The following is a 15,609-nucleotide window of genomic DNA, read 5'->3' as shown; positions in this document are numbered from 1 at the left end:
TGCCTCAAACTGACCATCTATGCCCTAGTTGATGCAAATAACACTTCCCTGCACAGAGAAGTGGACACCACACTGCTGTGCTTGCTGATATAAAACTCAATCATGATGCTGTCAGTCATAATCTTGACATGACAAAGACCCACAGATGGGGTAAAGTAAAGCCTTACAAGCTTTCTGTACAGCTCTGACCTCTGGCATGTTAATATGGAGCCTCTTCTGGCATCTGCATACTCAGTGAGCATATTTATGCTCCCCATGCCAGTCTGGTGGCATCCATGACAATAGTTATGTATATATGAGGAGTGAAAAGAAAGAGACTTGCATATATTAATCCAGGTCCTTCCACTGTGGGGAGGACATTACAGTTGTACGAACTGTCAAGAACATGCCAAGAGAATGTCTCCCTGGGGAATTTATCTTGTTCAGCCAGGTTTGCATGCCCATGAGGTGAAGTCTGGCACGCTATGTCACAAAGACCATGTGGCCCATTAGAGCAAGACAAGAATCCTAACTCTTACAGTTGGATGGCAAGTGATGCCTCAAAAGCTGAATCATTCTCCTTTTGGCCCCAGAAGGGAAAACTAATGCATTCAACCAAGAGCAATTAAAGAAAATACAATAATAAAAAACAAAACAAAGAGAAGCCATACATGGACTTCAAACCAAGTGTACACTACAAGTAGACAAAAAGAGAAGCTCTGATTGAGCCAAGTAGAACTGAGAAACAGGAAGTATACACCATCCTTTATACCACTGATGCAGGAGAGGTGGGACTGGAGTGCACATTATAAAGATTGCTAATGCAAAAATCTCTAGTTAAATTTCAGTGACATGAGATCCCCCTCACAAATGGTAACAGGAAATGTAGACAATTACGGTATTTACTCAATTCTAACACAAGGTTTTCCCCACCATTTAACATGGAAAAAAGCCCCTCATCTTAGAATCATAGATGAGGGGTGGGCAGCAGCTGGCAAGCTCTGTCCATATTACAGCCTGAGGCACTGAGTATAATCACAGCCCAGCCTGTAGCAGCCCACATGACTGCTACTGGGGCTGAACTGCCATACTCAGTGCCCCAGGCTACAACAGGGGCAGAGCCTTCTGGCACAAAGCAAAGGTAAGGGTGGGAGGGAGAGAGGGAAAAACAGTCTGAGAGAGGGAAGGGAGGAAGCAGAGACATGGGGAGGTGGAAGCAGATGGGAAGGGGGACTGAGCCTGTGGGGGGGTGGGGAAGGCAAGAGGCAGAGGTGGCAGGGGAGGTAAGCACAAGCAGGGAACAAAATGCTTCACCTCCCCATACTATCTATCTCCACCTCCCCCATGTGCCCCCCCCCCCCCCCCAACTACAGGAGCAGGAGGGATGAATTAAAGATGACCCTGCAATAATTAGATTTTATATACAGAACATTATAAACAAATGTATAAATGTTCCATGTATACAATCCAATTATGGTGTCTTCTTAAATTCAGGGTCATGTTAAATTTGAGTAAATACAGTACCTAAGGGAGAGCTCTGTTTTTAAAGAAACAACATGTGCACTGCTTCAATCCCTCTCTTCCACTGTATTAATCCCAGCTAATTGGAGAATTTATTTTTTTTTTTTCATTTTTAGGACTTTATCAAGCTGAAAAATTACAAGGAGAGAATGAATGATATTTAAGTATCCTTCCACGGAAAATAAATATTAACACAGCTAGATCTCCAAATAAATTGTGCAAGTGCTATACAGGCAGTCCTTGGACTTACGGCACAATTTGTTCCTGAAAACCGCGACGTAAGTTGAAATGTCATAACTTGCAACTGATTTTCCCATAGGAACAATGTTATAAAGGGGATTGGTTCCTGAACCAAGGCCCAATACCCTATTTTCACCAAAAATAACCCAGAACTTTGTAGTCAATCAATTATAGATCAGTAATATAGCTACATTATTTATACTGTAAATATCAATCACATTGATTTGGAAGGACTTCTTTGAGGCAACTTTGTTGGACTTTTTGAAGGGCTCTTGGTTGGAGTCTTCTCAGGAGTCTTGGCTGCAGGTTTTTCTGAAGTCTTGTCTGCTTTCTTAAAGAAAGTGTCCAAAGAAGTTTGGACAGATGTTCTCCAGGGAGACAGGCAACACAGCAAACTTGTTCGCTAGTTGTTGTCGCATCAGATCAAGAGTCAAAGTCAAAACTGATGTCAGAAAGTCAAAACAGGGTGTCAATTTATAAACGTAAGTGCTGTTCGTTGTAACTTGAAATGTCTCAAGTTGAGGACTGCCTGTATAAAGGCTTCATATTACTAATGTTCTAAATAACATGGTCAAAATACAGAAAACACAGTTCTCTGGTACATAGACAAAAGATTACCAAATTGTAGTCCATGGACAATTAAGGGTTAAATCATTAAATGAGGTTACTGGTCACAGACAATATTGGATTCTCCTCATTTCCAGCAGGTAATCTAAATTAAAAAGACAAGAACACTGAACTTGAAAAAATTCAAAAGAAACTAAAGGCATAATCATCAATTTTGCCAAATAGATAAATCATCTACTATTACTTTATATATTTAGATGCTGTTATGAAAATAACATCTTCCCATTTAAAATTAAGATACGATACAGAAGGAAAACAATTACAGACTTTTTCATAATCTATTCAAACAAAAAGTTTGAAAATGAATAAAATAGTGCAGCTTTTCTACATACACAGTGGCTTGCATGATGTCATGCAACTGTTTCACTGAAAGAAAATGGAAAGGAAAGGGTACCGTTATTAAAAATGTGATTTGCCCTAGAAGCAAGTGTTGACAGCTCTGCCAGAGTCCCAAAGCTAGAACTAATTGTTGATTCTTCTTTTCAGTCAGGTAAACACTAATTCATGTTAAAGAAAACAACACACTCTTTTGGGGGGAGAAATACATAGGAGTGATTTTATGCAGCAGAGGAAAACACAGGCTGATTTTTTGTTTTTATAAATACTCAGTACAATCTTTCAGCACCAAAAAAATTTCCTATGGTCTCATCTGAACTAATCACGTCAGTGGAAAATAAAACTATCTTATACAAATAATCCTGGACGCAACCGTTATGTAAAAACAGTATTTGCTTACTCATACAACTCCTTTTCTCCGACTGCATTGCTTTCACATGGTTCCACTTGACATGCCATGCCTAGACAAGAAACTATTAAACCCCCAAGTACAGTGACAGTTGTATCCGCATACCTCAAGCCCTAAATGCTGCAGAACAAGGAACAAATAGTCTCTCCACATTTATGGTCCCACTGGCTTGAACAGCCGTTGTAGCCACTGGGATCCAAATAAGGAAAGAGGAAGAGTCCGCATGGATCTGTGTTTGCACTATAACCAGAAAGCAGACCTACAGAAGTTAAGCAGTCAGTTTATCATGTCTGTCTTATATGAGGATAAGATTTCTGATCCCTGATTGTTCTTAATCTAGCAAACACAGGCACAACAAGATCTAACAACTGAAAGCTTCAGCTAGATAAACTCAAACTAGATTTAAATGGCACCTGATGCCAAAAAAAGATTGTCCAACAACTATCCAACTGTCCAACCACTGGCCAATAAAAGATACCACAAAAAGCCTTGCCTCAGGCATTTCCTGGCTTGTCACAGCTGCAACAACATTGAAACCCTATTACAACTAGATATAAAACACAGGCTTTTTTTCCAGTGGTTGATTACTCAATGCTAACTTAATCTAGGGATCTCTTTCATGCAAAATCTTCAAAAAAATCGAAAGACTATGGATGGAGGTTACAGATTTGATGACAAATTACTGAGTAATGCTGTTTTACACACAAGGCTAGGCTACATGGCCATAAAGGTTCACTCTGGCCTTAAAAGCCTATGAATTTATGAGATGCTACTAACAATCATCCAGACATATGAAACCTAAAATATTCTGGTATACGATACCTAAAATGTCTGTACAAAGACTAACCAGAATGCCTAAATGTTTTAGACAGTCTTTTAGCCAAGATAGCCTGACCTCTGGATTTTTCTCCAAAGGGCACATTAAGAGATCACACAAACAGCTTGTTGTATGCAAATAGTAGCTGACAGTGAACTAGACAGCAAATATATGCAAGCTGAGCTCATCACAATTATTATTAAGTTTAAACAAAAAAAAAAGGCAGAAGTAATGTCAGTGAAAATCTAAGATTACTTTAGTTCCAAATGTTCAGCAACGATTTAGGACTACTTTATTATAAAACATGGTAAAAAATTAACTGGTCTTCCGAGTTTGCAAAACTGAGAACCTTTTGGCATAGGGACTGTTACCAGAAATGAGAAACTAACAAGAAGCTAGAATAGAAAAATCCAAATGACTCAAAGGTCCCTTTACTAAATTTAATAAGCAAAAAGATCACAAGAGTCCACCAAGTTCACCAACAGGAGGGAATAGGTTTCAAATACATTTTAAAAAGTACTTCACCAAATAGCAAAACACCAATTATGCTTTAAATGGCAATATTGGAGATAGAGAAGAAAACTAGGTAAATCTTTAAAATTGCCACAGACAACTCGCAAAGCAGAGTTTTCAAAGTCCAGCATCCAAAACAATAGCTGGAATGACACTTTTGTCCTCAGCAAACCTGCAACTTCTTGAACACTTTTTTCAGATTCTAACAAAACTGCCTTAACCTCCTCTGGAAAAAAAGGCTGTCAACATTGCTTAGAAAATTCAGTAGCCCACGTTCTCAGAAGAGGTTTCCTGTTAAATGACCCTGCTCAGACAGCAAATCTTAAATGAGAGGGGACAGAAGACATACTCTCATTGGATCACAAGCTTTGTCATGGCCAGGACAGTGCAATCACAATCATCCAGGTTGTCTTGTCAAATCATTCTCTGAACTATGGGTATCAGAAGAAAGGGAAGGAGGTTAAGAGATTCTTTATGCGTCTGAAAGCTAAGTGTCCGACACAGGCTCCCAGCCTGCCCTAAAGCAGAATCAGTGGTATCCATGTTTTAACTCGAAGTGTGCATGTTCCAATACAGCTGGCACCTCTGTCCGAACTATATCAATATGGATTCCTGTTGGTTTTGGCAACACAATCTAGTCCATAGACAACCACCCGAGTGCAGTCAGAGTGTGAACTCGGTGAGGACTTAGGATCCTTGTCCCATTGCCTGGATTGGCTTATGATCCCTTTGTCTCTATGGGTTATCTATTTGCTTCCTCCAGCACTGCCCCACTCCCCCATCCTCCCTTCCCTGTCTTTTGTACTCAAATCTTTTTCTGAGGTCCCTTCTACAAGTGACATGCATAATACAATTAACCAGTTAATTGCACAATTCATTTAAACCAGTTACATGCGTCATTTATTAGGCCTGTGCGAAATTTTGGCAGCCGTTTCATTTCAGAGGTGTTTCAGCCTGTTTCAGTGCCTGAAACACCAAATCCAAAATGAAACAAAACTATCCGAAACATTTCGGAAATATTTCAGATATTTTGGAGGCACCCCTCAGGCTAGATATCAGGAGGCACTACTTCACAGTCAGGGCGGCTAGGATCTGGAACCAACTTCCAAGGGAAGTAGCGCCCGCTCCTACCCTGGGGGTCTTCAAAAGGAGGCTAGATAATCACCTAGCCAGGGTTGTTTGACCCCAGAATTCTTTCCTGCCCATGGCAGGGGGTCTGACTTGGTAATTTGCTCAGGTTCCTTCCGACCCTACCTACTATGAAACTATGAAATAGTCTGGCACAGCCCTGCAGCCCTCCTTCTAAAGTGCAAGGAGGCTGGGACCAGGCAGGGGATGGGGCCGGGCAGCCACGGGGGCTTCTCCCATGGTTCCCCCCACTGGGGCAGAGGCAGGCACAGCCAGAGGAGCCACAGAAGAATCTGCAGCTGCCCGACTGTGTCTGCCTCCCCCTGGCCAATCCAAATCTCTGAATCAGTGCCAAAACTCCAAAACAGATTCGGCCGAATTGAAACAGAGCAGTGATCCAAAACACCAAAACGAATCACTGTCTTCCAAAACAGCCAAATCCGAAACCAAAACTAAACATAGCAGTTTCGCACAGTCCTATAAATTATCACACCATAAAAAGGTCCATCAAGCTGTGAAGTTATAGATGGAAAATGTGTACTAAATTATAGCTGGTTTCTATCCAGCTTTAATTTACACGTGTAGTAGGATCGCCACTTGTGGCTGGGAGCCCTGTCAGCTGACAAGGCTCCCAGATGCAGGGGTTCACCAAGCGCAGCCGGAGCTGAGAGTCCCACAGCTGAGGGGACTCTCTGCCCCAACAGCACCCCACGGGCTCCTGCGAGGAAGAGTCTCACAGCTGACAGGAGGCCCGAGTCGCATTAGCTGCAGGATTCTCAGCCCTGGCAACTGCGAGAGCTTGCTTTTTACTGTAAGGAGGAGGCACAATTATGTGGATTGTGCATTAGATCCCACTGTCCCTTTACCTGCACGTGTAGAGGGGCCCTGAAAAAGACTGCTCTGTGCATGTCCTCTTGGAGCATCTCTCTGATGAAGTGAGTTCAGACTCACAAAAGCTTGTGTCTGTGATTTAGTTAGCCTGTAAGATGTTATAAACCAGTTCAATGGCCATATTGGAACATATTTCCTGACAGGCATGAATCACTTTACTGTAGAAATGATACTACTATTAAACACTTATTTGAAAAAGAACAAACCTGTAGGTTTACCTACCTTCTTGACAGAGCTCAAAACTACCATAATTAGACTCTTTCCTGTACCCAATTACCTTATTTAGAGCTAGGTAATGTGTTGCTGCATTGCACAACATTGAGCAGCGTAGGTATGACCAAACTTTTAACTTAGAAAAACAATTCAATTAAATATACAAAGCATTTAAATGATAGTAAGGCTGTGAAACAAATCAAAACTGAAAAATGGAATGCTCAAACTTAAAGCTGAAGTGGTCCAGAATTAACAAGGCTGTGTCTGTCTTCTGTTCTCTATCAGCTTCTCTAAACAATGACATAAGATACTGTTGTAACAGAGAATACATTAGACTTAGTTTTGCATTTCATGAGTGCTGATATTTTGTTACAGATTTAAGGGGTTTACACTTTTTTATTTAATCCTACTTATAACTGCATCACAAACGTCAAATGTTAAGATCCCTACATTAATCAGAATTTCTCGTGAAACATTCAATGTAATTATCTGTAACTTATACATTTGCTAGTATAGCACAGAGTTAAATGATTAAAATTGACTATCAGACTTTTAACTTTAATGAGGGTTTCTAAGGTGCTGATTAGAATAAAAGTTCTTTTACATAAAAGGAAATTTTCTGAACATCATTTTTTCATTCTGGAGTAATTACGCAAAACTACTTCTTTCAGACAAAGACTATTTAATAAAGTAAATATTCTGAAACAAAGAGAAGAATAAAGTTCTCATTTAACACTTCTTACATAAAGTGTAGGTATTAGAAGTCCTCATATAAACCAGGTCCCAAACCAAAGATTAAAGACCAATGCCTGCTCAAACCTACAAAAACTAGTTTACAGGTCTCTAGTCCTCTCATCTGGATAAATGTTAAAGTATCTAAACCACTAAAGATATCTCCATGCTATAGGCACACTACAGATTTTTTATACACAATTCAGGACAAAGCACTCTACCATCCAAACACCAGCTCTTAAGCACCTGGTCACATGCATGTTAAACCCATGCTCCTGTGCTCAGCTGGAGGCATCAAAAAAGGCCATAAAACAACACATATGCATACACCTACCTCCCCACTTTGAACTGAAAATATAGCTAAGGTTTGGCAGATATGCTCATGCTTAATACTCTTACAGTTCCTGGCAAATGCCAAGTTCCAGCACTTCTACCTACCTTCTACTCACCTCTTGTAACTCAGAGGCTACCTGCCAGTTTATACATGCCTGGAAAGTATTCAGCTATTCCCTTCCATATAGTATATTAGTATGTTCCTTTTCCTGCAGTTAAACCCAGCTCTACCAAAGCATTAAAAAGCCAATGCTTTTAAAAAAGAAAAAGAAAAAAAAAAGCTTACCACGCTCCTAATTGGACAGGGGAGCTTTTTAGGTTTCTAATTAGCTGCTGACATGAGTCATTGAAAAAGCAAGATTTTGGGAGAAGCATCTGAAATATGTATGCATATATGGCCATCCTGAAGAAGTAGCTGAGGTAGGAAACTAGTCAGTAAGTGAAGAAAGTGCCTCAGACACCTAACAAATTTCCACCACTAACTTAAGAACTTGACTACGGGGGGGTATTGTTCAACAAAGTAGGTTGCGAATTTATAGTGTATTAGCTCTAACTCTCCAAATGGACACTCTTTACACAGACTCATTAGTAGGGGTGCAGCGATAGAGATTTTTGGGGCCGATAACAATAGCTAATTTTTAAAGGAGGCATATTGGCTGATACCAATACAATTTCCAATACACAGCCTGGCAGCTTGAAGAGCAGTGTCTGGCTGGTAAATCTGTTGTGGTAGAAGGGGAGAGGGAAGTGAAAGGAAGGGGCGTGGGGGGGGGCACATCAAGGTGGCGTTGGGTGAGGTGGGTTATGGGGGGGGGTGCAGCCACCCCAAAATTCACCATAGCGCTCACCCACCCCCTTCTCCCAGCATCACCACCATCCACCCTGAGCACAGACTGGCCCAGCCCCCGCTGTGAAGAGCCCAGCACAGCCCCAAACGAGCTGCGGCTCCATCCTGCGCTCCACCCGAGCCTGGCTGGGCAGCGCCTGACCCAGCCCCAGCCCCAGGACCACTGGGGCTTTGATCTTGCAAACTGCCCTGTTTGCTGCACCTGTTCCCTCCAAACTTCCACCTCAGCTTCACTGAGACAGTCACCCAGGATTCTTGAAAAAAAAGATCCTCAAATAGCATGGGTAAAAAAAGTTTCTCAGAGGTAACATGATGACCTGTATAACACTGAGCATTTGGAGTATCAAAAAAGAGAAGGAGGAACAGGATAGGGAAAGCAGAGGCAAGTATATCTTAAAATTGCTTGGGTACAATCAAAGGAATAGGAAGCAGAACTAGACACAACACAGAATGTTGTCTGAGCAACTTCTCACTCTTCTGACTACCACATTTTAGTCTCTAGTACCATCACCAATGCAAGCAATCTCTCTTCTACATTACCACAGTGGATTTTATCAATGTTCTGTTACGGATTCACTGGCCCACAAATTACTAAGTCTACATTTTGCAAGTAAAAAAGCTGGCTTATTTTTCTAAAGTATAATATGAGATTCTTTTAAAATTCTTACAAAATGCTCAACTATATATTTTATGGAAGTTTTAGGCAACCAAAATGATTATGGGAAGGAAACAGCTGCCACACCAGGACAGATTAAAAAGGCTAGGACTCTTTAGTTTGGAAAGGAGAAGGCTGAACAGAGATATGACAGGGGTCTGTAAAATCATGGAGGGTGTCAATCAAGTGAACAGGGCACTGTTGTCCACTAAGTCCCAGAATACTAGAACTAGGGAGCACCTCCTGAAATTACTAGGAGACAGGTTTAAAACACACAAGAGAAAAATACTATTTTTATTCAACGTCCAGTTAATTTGTGAAACTCATTACCACAGGAAGTAGAAGCAGAGAGCATAGCCAGGTGCAAAAAGGGACAAGACAAATTCATGGATGACAGACTCATTAATAGCTGTTGAACAGAATGGCTGGAGATGTTTCTCTAGCATCTCTAAACTAATAATGGTGGTTGCCAGAAAGGGTAATGATAGGGGACAGATCACTCCAGAAATATCCAGTTCAATGCTCTCCCTCTAAAGCATCCACCTCTGCCACTGTCAGAGAAATGCCATACTGGGTCCAGCCCAGAATCCCATCTCTGACAGTGGCAATCAGTGCATGCTATGCAAGGCAAGCATCAAACTAGAGATCTCTAGAACACGGGTGCTCAACCTCTGGCCTGCCAAATCATTGTATTTAGCTCACAGGCCTCCCCTTGGGTCTGAAAATACGGTAGCGGGGGAGCAGCGGCCATTAATAATGCCACCCTGCCCCCTGCCAAAACCTCAAACCCCATTCACTGTCAAGCTAGTCAGAGCCAAGCTATGCCCCCTTCCCTTCAGGGCTGGGCCACAACCCTCCACAACTGGATCAGAGCCAGGCCATGCCTCCTTCCCTCCTAAGCCCCTTTCCCCCATGGGTCCAATTGAGGCCTGACCATGACCCCTTCCCTCCTGCCCAGGCCTGGCCACACCACTCCCCCCTCACCCCTCCAGGCTGGGGCACACCCCTCTTCCTTCTCTGTGAGGCCAGGTTAGAGCCTGGCTACACACCCCTTCCCCCACGGGGCTGGGCCACACCTCCTTCTACCTATGGGGCTGTGTTGGGGCCCAGCCACACCCTCTTTCCTCCTCAGGGCTAGGTCATGCCCCCTTTCCTCTCCACTGGACTGAGTCAAGCTCCTTTCCCCTGTGGAGCTGCACTGAAGCCAGCCTGTCTCCCACCATCACCCCTCTCTCCATGCAGGCAGATGGTGCCCAAGCCGAATCAGAAGCACTAGCTGGATCTGGCCCACAAACAGACCAGACTCTGCCAATCCAGCCCACAGGGCAAAAAGGTTGGATGTCACTGCTCTAGATTGATCTGTCCCTTAATACCCTCTCTAACATGCACCATTTATTGGTTGAGAGATACCAGAGAAAACATCTACAACCAACAATGTCCTTAGCGCATACAGAGGCTTTTGACTTTATCCTTTAGGTCCTACACTCAGCAGAATCTAAAACCTAGACCTGCACTTTAATGCATACATACATAGAGGAGAGAAAATTACAGTTATGATTTTGAATTCTTCATATTGCAATATTAATATGCTTTTATCAAAGATTTTTGTATGGAAGGCAGTTTCATAATCACCTGCTTCATAATCCCCTGGTTCTGGATTATTCTTATAGTAGAGTCAAAACCTTGTGGAATTAGAAAGCATGCAATTTTCTGCAAAATCATGCTCCAAATCTCATCCTTCATTAAGAAAGTCAAGTTCCTATCCCTTATGGTTACAAAGAACCTCCAAAATATGAACCAAATACAAATAATTCCCAGGAGGGGTGAATTTAACTAAATGCAACATTGGATCTTAAATTAAACCACTTAATGTATGTACAGACCAACCCCTTTAGTCTGCAAAACCCTAGAAAAAAAAACAGTTCTGAAGAGTGAACTACCCTGCTCCTGTCTCGCAGATTACTAGGGACTCCAACGACAGTCAAAGGTTTTGGCCTTTTCCCAAGATATTACAGAATTCAGCATTTTTGTTTGCAGAATGTATTATTTTAGCTAAGCCAGGAAAACAACTCCTTTTGTTTTCTATTTCTCTGCTCTGCTAGGACCAACCTGCAACCACCTTCTTCTTCATAACTTTCCCTGTAAAAGGAATTACTTGAATTACAGTGCATGCTTCTGCCCTATTCTACAGCACTAGGCAAAGGGTCAGGGACCTAGAACTACAGTCCAAGTGGCTGCCAGGAAAGAGAAAGGAGTCAGATTGCCCAAAGAATGCAATACAAGTCAAGGCCAGTGCAGCCAAGAACTCATGAAACTGCTTACAAGCTTCCCCCTTTCCCCAGGCTCTACAGAGCAGAAAAGATGATGATTCTGAGCCTCACTACCCAGACATCATTAACTGCTATGGGTCAGAAGGCTGGGACATATGGAGAAGAAAATAAGGAAAATCCATTAGAAAAATAATTATAGCTTATAATAATTACTGATAAACTGTACTTTAATGAGCATTTCAACTCTGAACCACAGCCAATTTGTGTATGTACGTGGGAGGGATGGGGATATAGGGGATTTCACAGGCCTATGATACAGATGTCAGAATTTAAGCAGTGTTGAAGTGTTGTTGTAAATATAGATGGGCAAGGATTTTTTTATTTTTTTTTATAATATCTTTTAACGGACCAACTGCATAGCTAAGACAAGTTTTCTGGCTTACCTGAACTTAAGGAAACAATGAAATAGAGTCCAATTGTGCCACAGAGTACTTGGCGCTCAGCCCATAATTTTAACTGCTAAAAATAAACGTCACTCCTCCACCCCAGCAAAATGTTCTCTATCTGTGGGTTTACTGTTTATATCTGAAGTAAATGAAAAACAAAACTAGCAGCCTAACATGCCAACGTACAATAGATGCTATTATTTGAATACAGAGATCAGGGGGAAATACAATCCTGAGATGATATTTTATTTCTTTTTACAACAAAAGTGAAGTGGCAATCATTTGGATTGAAAAAAAAATGCAATATACCATCTACATAGGAACCACCTTACTCAAGTTGGGCTTTTGGGACTGCAGGAAATAAACTGTGGCCGACACATTTTACCTAATAATTTCCTGTGACATAGATCTGCTATTTTAGAAGTGATTCATGCTGAATCGTTTGAAAAATCCCTCCCTAGTAATTATTTTGCGTCTGCAGTGCTTTCCATCATTATGTTCTTTTGCTACTTTTGCTAGAAAAGTTTTTTCAAGTGTTTTTTCATAAGGAAATGCGTGTATTACTGAGACAAACTCAGTAAAGGATCTTCAATAGTTGATTGTGCATAAAGACAAGAGAGCACAAAATCTCTCACTAATGATTTCTGATTTTTACCTAATCCAGATTGAAACAATTTATACTAAAACAGATTATTATAAGTACAATTTATGTTCTGTAGAAACAATACTAAAATTTCAATTAATATTACGTAATTAAGTCTTTCTAACTATATTTCTGTTTATCCATCTCTTGATATCAGTTTATGGACTACTGCCTCTTCTGGCGCACAGTTCCTTGTGGTATCTACATGAATCGAATACTTTTTCCATCACCATAAAGAAAACATACATATGGTAGTGTGAGTTCCATGCATATTTATACCAGTGATCACATCTCACTTTTGAGATCACAATCTACTGCGTAAACTACCCAGTCTCCAATCTAAAAAGCAGAAAAGCAGCACTTTTGAAAGAGACTGATACCATATGATAGATTAAATAAGAGCATGCTCAATATCAAGCACTAAAACAGGTGCAGCATGCACATCCGTGAAGGCTGTTAAATTTTTCAGTGTCCAATGGAATTCCCTACTTCTCTTTCTCAACATAGACCTAGATACTGCAATTGACCCCAGACAAAAGCAGGTCTTTACCTACACAGAATTAGTTGCACAAGTACAGGCAACCCCCACTTGGTGCTCTTAATTGGTTCCTGGAAAACCAAGCATTAAGCAAAATGAGCGTTAAGCGAAACCTAATGTATTTGATGACCCAAGATGGCTACCACTAGTGTTTTTAATGACCCAACATGGTGGCTGCAAGCATTATAGCGAAACCTGCTGAGCACTATGTGAAATCAGGTATCAATTTAAAATGAGCGTTATAGCAAACTAGCACTAAGCGAAACAGCGTTAAGCAGGGATTCCCTGTACCCAAGTGTCCTTCGAACTGAATAAAATACTGCACCTGAACTATCTGGTTTTGTAGGTATTTATTGCATAACACTTTATGAAGTTTTTCTTTTTTTTTTTTATCTGATCATAATAACTTCCAATTTATTTCTCTTACACACTTAACAGCAAAACTACTTTTTATTATTCCATTACTGACCACTATTTTCTGGTCCCGTTATGTAAGGAAGAAAGAATTTACTTCTCAACATGCATTTGTATATATATCTACATTATTGATCTCAAATGCATCATCCGCCTATCACTTAATAAAATTAACTATTCCTATCCATTCCATTACCGTAGTGGTTCACAACCTTTTTAGACTCAAGGTATCCCTCATTAGATTCAAGGCACCCCTCAGAAAATGCCAGCTCTTAGCTTTCACTCTGGAAATACAAAAGAGCAATCCTTCTGTTGCAAAGAACTCAGAAAGACAACAGTTCAGAACGTTTTAAAAACTATCATTCCTATTTGAACTATCTGGATATATCTAGTAATTCCTGTTCACACGCCAAACTGTGTTAACATTGCATAGCACCCTGTGACACCAATGAAAGGATATCAAAGCTTCCCAAGGTGCTGTGGTACCCTACTTGAGAATCACTGCATTACTGGCTACCTGATTTCTAGTCATGTTATGGGTGGAAAAAGAGCACACAAGAACATGTCTTCCCAAAATCAGCTTAGAGACTAACAGGTTCAGAGAGACAAAAGCCCTGCCTCCTTCCTAGCTTCCGATTAATATGGCTAACTGCCTCTCAAAATCAACTTGAAAGCATTCAGGTCACAAAAAGTAAAATGTGTGTAGTTTATACTTAAAATGTAAGTTATTGCAAACTATTTACTTGAAATCTGTCAGAAAAAAAGATTAAACAACATAATCATTGTCTGTGGGCTCAAAATTGGGGTTTGTTAAAAACAGTTTTTATTAAAGACAAAGCCTGTCAATGGAAACATTTTTTTAAATTGCAGTGAAAACATTTCATGGTTTAAAATTAAATGTTCTTCTAAAATGTTAGTAATCCAAGTATTGTAATGCTTTAGCTAGAAAGAGAAGTTGCATTTGTCCCTAGACAAGCTGTGCCTTTGTCCTGGAACAGAAATATCCCAGGATTGGTGTACACACATTGCCCCTCTAATCAGCTGAATACACTGCCATTTTTCTATTGATATTCAGACACATTGTGAGATATCCCAGGCTACACTGGGAGTATTTCCCATCCCATGAACCGTTTTAGGATTTATCCCAGGACAGCACAGACAAGGACATCTGAATAACTGCACTTTATCCTGGATAAAATGGTTTATCCTATGACAAATGTGACATCTGTTTGTAGCCTGGGATAACATGAAAACCAGAAAGGAAAACCGAATAGATTTTTTTACAATTTCAGTGAAATTTAAAAAAGTAAAACAGCATCATATAACAAAATACATTTTTAAAATCCTTTCAGTTTTAAAAAGCTACATTATCAATTTAAAAGATATGGAAATTTGTTCCTTAAAAAGGTTAAAGTGAATATAAATTTAGACATGTTAGGAGTCTATCAGCTCTTCACTGACTTGCACCTTAAGCAGTCATTTATATTTGTGTAAAGTGAGAGCAAACTATTGCCAGAAGCATTTTGATTTAATAGTATATCATGGGCTACTTTTCCTCAACTTGCACATGCATAAATGACTACACAAGACAAGAGGCAGTACCAAATCAAACTTGCTGGATTTCTATTTGCAATCAGTATCTAAATGGACAATCCTCATCAACTTGTTACTCAATACTACAGAAAAGTAGGTAGGATATGATGGTTGTACAACATTATACAAAAAGTTTAAATATTTAAATTCAGATCCAGTACGCATTTAATTAAAATATACTTACATCACAGTACTAACTTGCATCTTCCCAGTTCTTCTGAAGAAAGTGCTGAACATGTCAGTCTACCCGAAGCCTGGGCCATAAACATCTGCTACTCTTCCCCGTTTTAAAAAGGCAGAAACCTGAAGCAAAACAATAATTTGAATGTAAACTCGCAGTAAAAATTTTCATAAAATTTGTAAAGTTGAATAGTCACAACTCCCACCAAAGTAATAAAATAGTAATATTGTTCAGAATCCCTGAAAACCTGGTACAGGAAACAACACTCTTCCCCTATTATAAG

The 15,609-nt window shown here is 40.3% G+C and overlaps 1 protein-coding gene across 5 annotated transcripts in view; it reads right to left on the bottom strand.

Annotated features, from left to right (window-relative positions):
• FUT8 (fucosyltransferase 8) overlaps positions 1 to 15,609 on the bottom strand; it is a 320,784-nt gene that overhangs the window by 234,748 nt on the left and 70,427 nt on the right. For all 5 annotated transcript variants that reach the window (XM_059722865.1, XM_059722866.1, XM_059722867.1 and 2 more), the window contains one exon: positions 15,330 to 15,448. The gene's annotated coding sequence lies outside the window, so the exon portion shown is untranslated. The remainder of the gene's footprint in view (positions 1 to 15,329; positions 15,449 to 15,609) is intronic.

Source organism: Alligator mississippiensis, chromosome 2, assembly GCF_030867095.1.
Source record: "Alligator mississippiensis isolate rAllMis1 chromosome 2, rAllMis1, whole genome shotgun sequence".
NCBI lineage: Eukaryota > Metazoa > Chordata > Crocodylia > Alligatoridae > Alligator > Alligator mississippiensis.
The sequence above is the reverse complement of the archived record's forward strand: the minus strand, read 5'-3'. Positions and strand labels throughout refer to the sequence as shown.